The sequence below is a fragment of the Lactuca saligna genome, chromosome 3, assembly GCF_052625555.1.
Source record: "Lactuca saligna cultivar CGN05327 chromosome 3, ASM5262555v1, whole genome shotgun sequence".
Classification (NCBI taxonomy): domain Eukaryota; kingdom Viridiplantae; phylum Streptophyta; class Magnoliopsida; order Asterales; family Asteraceae; genus Lactuca; species Lactuca saligna.
Window position 1 is genome coordinate 135,646,604 of NC_136419.1, and position 6,000 is coordinate 135,652,603.

The following is a 6,000-nucleotide window of genomic DNA, read 5'->3' on the forward strand; positions in this document are numbered from 1 at the left end:
TCCATGTAAAAATGAGGTGGCAAGCATAAGTCAACTCCTCTTCTTGGGTTGGGCTTGGGCCGAGAATGGAAAGGGAAGAAAGAATATTTGGGCCTTAAATGCTTAAGTCTATTTTATGGTTATGTTGAGTATTTTTGGCCCAAATAAATATAAATATAATTTTTATGACCTATTAGGTCTAAATTAGGTTAGTTATGGCCCAATAAGGTCCATTTAAATATTTTATTTCATTCTAGGCCCAATATGGCCCAAAATATTAAAATAAATGAAAGTGGTCTAATTAGAGCCCATTCAAGAGTTCTAAGCCCAAGATAGTCCAATTGGAAGCTTAATGGTCCATTGGGCCCAATAAGGAAATCCTAGTCCAAAATGGACTTAAACAAGGATTTATGGGGTTTCCAATTATTTGTTGACTATTTGTAGTGCTTGTATGAAGTGTTTGATTAGAATTTTATTGTTATTGAATAAGCATCTTACATGTTTTCATATTGTTGGTTCACATTTGTTATCATTGTTCAATGTTTACAAGGCATCAAAATTCCTAGTTGTGACACTGAGGACTGTTACCCCCTACTACCACCACATAACACATATCACATAATCTACCTAGCGTGGCTGGACATGACTGCCCCTTTGGCCCTATTGACCGGTAATATTGGGACTATACATAACATCATATCATACTAGTACATAAACATAGCACACATAGTAGCAACCCTAGATGAATATCTCAGAGACAATCATCTAACATACAATTCCTACTGGTGGGCCAGCATTCTGGCCGTAGACCCACCGCTACTGGAAGGTAACTCACCTCGTAGTAGCTGCTGGTCTGTGTGGGAATTGTCTGTCTACTGCTGCGGCTGCTCCGGAAATCCTCCGGCTGTAATTTCCCACAAAATACTCAATCAAACACTGCTAACTGCCCTTGGGGTAAAATGACCATTTTACCCCTAAACAAGTCAAAGTCAAAGTCAACTACCTGACTCGCCGAGTTGGCTCGCCAACTCGCCGAGTCCCTATCCTTCCCATTTGTCCTCATACACAACTCCACTCGTCAAGTTAGGTGATGAATCGACGAGTTATCCTTCTAACTGATGACGAATGGTCCTTCATCCAACTCGCCGAGTTGTATGAACAACTCATCGAGTTCCTCTTCATCCGAAGAACACTCTAGCTTGTGACTCGCCGAGTTGTATGAAAAACTCGTCGAGTTTGTTCTTGAGGTAAGATGATTGCCTTGGACTCGCCGAGTCCTTCCATAGATGAGTTTGGCGTCCGACTCATTGAGTCCACCCATGACTCACAACTCCACTCAGCAAACACGAAAATAGGGAAAACTCAGGGACTCGCGACTCGACTCGCCGAGTCCGATGAACGACTCACCGAGTCATTCACATGCAATTACTATATACTCGATTTTGCTTGAATCCAGCTTGTGCCATACATAGATCTGAGTTCTTAGGGTAGGTTTTACACGTAAAGTTTCCAACTTTACGTGTAAACATGCATAGAAGGGGGTTTTAAGGCCAAATAAGGGCTAAAGTGGTAGATCTAGAACATTCAAGCAATATGCTTCCATAAAGGCCCTAAATCCAAGATCTGAAGCTCAAACATGAAACATTTTAGGGCCTTTATGGAAGCATATTGCTTGAAGTCTGCTGCTCGATCCTGAAACAGCTCGGGGTAATGTTCCATCATTTCTTCCACCGGCTCCCAAGTCCACTCCGAACCCTTCCGGTGCTGCCATTGCACCTTCACCAATTCCACCCTCCTGTTCCTCAGATCCTTCGACTTCCGGTTGAGGATTGCGACTGGGCGCTTAATCTAATTCAGGCTGTCATCAACCTGGATATCTTCTAACGACACCACCGTTGAGTCATCCACTAGGCACTTCCGCAACTGCGAGACATGGAAGGTGCTGTGGATCTGACTGAGTTCAGCTGGCAGGTCCAGCCTATATGCTACCTTTCCCACCCAGGCTACAACCCTGAACGATCCAACGTATCTCAAGCCCAACTTGTCGCGCTTCCTGAATCGAATGATGCCCTTCCAAGGCGACACTTTCAGGAGAACCATATCACCGACTTGGAACTCCAGGTCTGATCGGCGCTTGTCAGCGTAACTCTTCTACCGAATCTGCGCAGTCTGAAGCTTGCTCTGAACCTGCTAAATCCTCTCGGTCGTCTTGAACACCACCTCTGTGCTCCCCATGATCCTCTGACTAACTTCACCCCAACATATCGGGGTCCTGCACCTCCTTCCGTACATCATCTCAAATGGAGGAGAATCAATACTCGCGTGGTAGCTGTTGTTGTACGAGAACTCAGCCAAGGGAAGATAGGTATCCCAGCTACCACCGAAGTCTAGCACGTACGCCCGCAACATATCCTCCAGAGTCTGGATGCTTTGCTCGCTCTGACCATCCGTATGCGGGTGGAAGGTGGTGCTAAAATGCAGACGAGTGCCCAACTCATCATGACACTTCTTCCAAAACCTGGAAGTGAACCGCACATCTTGGTCTGATATCACTGACACCTGCACCCCATCCCGTGCCACTATCTCCCTGATATAGATATCGACCAACTTTTCGGTCGAGATACTCTCCTGGATAGGGATAAAATGGGCACTCTTGGTCATTCGATCCACGATGATCCATATCGAATCTACCCCTCGCGCAATCCTGGGAAGCTTTGTGATAAAATCCATCGCAATATCTTCCCATTTCCACAACGGGATATCCAATGGCTGCATCTTCCCATGCGGTTTCTGATGCTCGACCTTGACCTTCCTGCAGGTTAAGCACCGCTCGACGTACCATGCCACATCCCGCTTCATGCAGGGCCACCAATAGTCTAGGCGAAGACCCCTATACATCTTCGTCACCCACAAATTTGTGTGCCTCCTCCATCAAGATCTGGCGCACGCGCACCCACACCCTATGGCGTAGTGTCAATAATCCTCAGCTATCAAAATCGAAGGAGGTGACTTGGCCCACTATCCGTTCGCTCTTACGATGCTCCTCCTTCATAGCCTCATGTTGAGCTTCCTGAATCTGCTCTAACAGGGGAGTCACCACCGTCATCCTCATATACACATCCCTGATCGGCTCCGCCTTACGGCTAAGCGCATCGGCCACCACATTGGCCTTCCCCGGGTGATAAAGGATCTCGCAATCATAATCCTTCGCCACGTCCAACCATCGACGCTGCCTCATGTTCAGATTCAGCTGATCCATGAGGTACCTCAAACTCTTGTGGTCCGTGGAAATGGTACATCGAACCCTGTAGAGGTAATGTCGCTAAATCTTGAGGGTGAAGACCACCGCCGCCAACTCTAAATCATGAGGCTTCATCTGCCTCGAAGCGTTGGAGATGATGTGCCCTCTATGCATCAGTACCGTGCGCAACCCCGAAATGGATGCGTCACAGTATACCACAAAATCCTCAACGCCCTCGGGCAGGGCTAAGATTGGCACCTCGCACAACCTCTGCCTCAGAATCTCGAACGCTTCTTGCTGCTCAGGCCCCTATCGAAAGGCTACAGCTTTCTTAGTCAACCCCGTTAGGGGTACGACTATCTTGGAGAAATCCTGAATGAATCTCCGATAGTATCCAGCTAATCCTAGGAAACTCTGAATCTCAGATGGAGATTTTGGAACCTCCCATCTCATCACGGCCTCTATCTTGGCCGGGTCGACCAGTATGCCATTCTGGTTGACAAGGTGCCCATGGAATTGCATCTCGCGTAACCAGAACTTGCACTTGGAGAACTTAGCATATAAGCTCTCCCTCCTCAGGGTCTCCAAAACCTCTCTCAGATGCTCATCGTGCTCCTCCTGCGTCTTGGAATAAACCAAGATGTCATCAATGAAAACTATCACAGACCGATCCAGCATCGGTCTGCACACGTGGTTCATGAGGTCCATGAACGCGGCAGGAGCATTGGTGAGCCCAAACGGCATCACCACGAACTCATAATGGCCATAACACGTCCGAAATACAGTCTTCTGCACATCCTCTTCTCTGACACTCATCTGATGATAACCTGAACGCAAATCGATCTTGGAGAACCAAGATGCTCCCTTTAACTGATCAAAGAGGTTATCAATCCTCGGGAGTAGGTAACGTTTCTTCACCGTCACCTTGTTCAATTCCCAGTAATCTATACACATCCAATGCGACCCGTCCTTCTTCTTCACAAACATGATCGGGGCTCCCTAAGGTGTACTGATCGGTCTAATGAATCCCTTGTCTAACAGCTCCTACAGCTGCGTAGACAACTCCTGCATATCGGGAGGAGCCAATCACTACGGTGCCTTGGCTATCGGAGCCACACCAGGGACTAGGTCAATCCTGAACTCTACCTGTCGTTCCGGAGGTATTCCATGAAGCTCTCCGGGAACACATCAGCGTAGTCTCGCACCACCGGAACCTCGCTCACTGTCACCTTACCCGCCTCTCGGGTGTCCATAACGTACGTGGCATATCCCGCGCAACCCGGTTGAAGGTAGCGCCTAGCTCTCACTATTGAACATACGGTGGGTCCGCGCTGTGGCCTCTCGACGTGGATCACAAACTCTCCCACACCTAGGGTCCTGATCCGCACTAGCTGAGGTGCGCAATCTATCACCGCCCCATTAGGGCTCAACCAATCCATGCCTATAATCACTTTGTTCCCACGCAACAGAATGGGAACCAAATCCACCAAGTAGCGCTCCTCGAATAACCTCAGAACACAATCTCTGAATACCACTGATGCCCATACCGATCGATCATCGGTAATCTCTAATTCTAAAGGGCAATCTAGTATTCCTGAAGACTCAGTAAAATTCTTGCTAAGCGCAAGAGAAACAAACGATTGGGTGGCACCCGAGTCAAACAACACCTGAACGGGGATACCGTTCACGTGGAACGATCCTAACGCATATACACAGAGCACATAGCAATAACATAACATCATATAAATAAAAATAGAGGGAAGGAATCATACCCGTCACCACATCAGGTGCGGCGCGTGCCTCCTCGGTAGTTAGCTGAAATGCCCGGATCCTCACCACTGGAGCCTCTGCCTTGCCCTGCCTGCCATCAGTGATACACAAGGTTGCTGGAGCTGGCGCCTTTACTGGGGCTGATGCTGTCAACTGGGGGCAATTAGCCTTCTTGTGGCCCTTCTGGTTGCAGTGGAAACATAACAACTTAGACGTTTGTATCACAGGTGCAGAGGCGGTACAATCCCTGCTGAAGTGCCCTGACTTGCCGCACTTATAGCAGCCTGCCGACCCCAACTTGCACACTCCCTCGTGTGTCTTGCCGCATTTCCTGCAGCGGCCCCATCCCTGTTGGCCTTTCGGCCCCACATCCGATCCCTTGGGCTTCTTCCCCGAAGCCCCCATAACATGCCCGTCTTCCGCCTTCCTCTTCTGGATGTACTCCAGATCTATCTCCCTCTCCCTTGCCCTGGTGATCATAGAGTCCAGGGTAGGGCAGGCTGAAAAACTGACATGCTCCCGAATATCTGCTCATAGCATGTCATGATAGAGGGTCCTCCTCATATCCTCATCAGCCGCGCACTAGGGCACCATTAACGCCCTCTCCCGGAACTTGGCGGTGATCTCTGCCACAGTCTTCATCATCTGTCTCATATCTAGGAACTCCCTAGCCAGCTACTGAAGCTCGACAGCCGGCACAAACTCTGCCCTAAACCTAGTCACGAAGTCCGACTAGGTCATAGCCTCGATAGCCGAGACTCCCAACGAGTCACCAACGGACTCCCACCAATCCCTAGCTCGATCCCTTAAACATCCTGCTGCAAATCTCACCTTCGACCCCTCAGGGAAGAAGATAGTCAACTGTGCAGACTCAATGTCTGCAATCCATCGCCTGGCAGCTATGGGGTCATTTTCCCCGTGAAAATCCAGCGCACCACTGCCCCTGAAGTCCTTAAAGGACAATGTGTGAGATCCCGACTGGCCAGATGCCATGTCGCTCCTAAATGCAT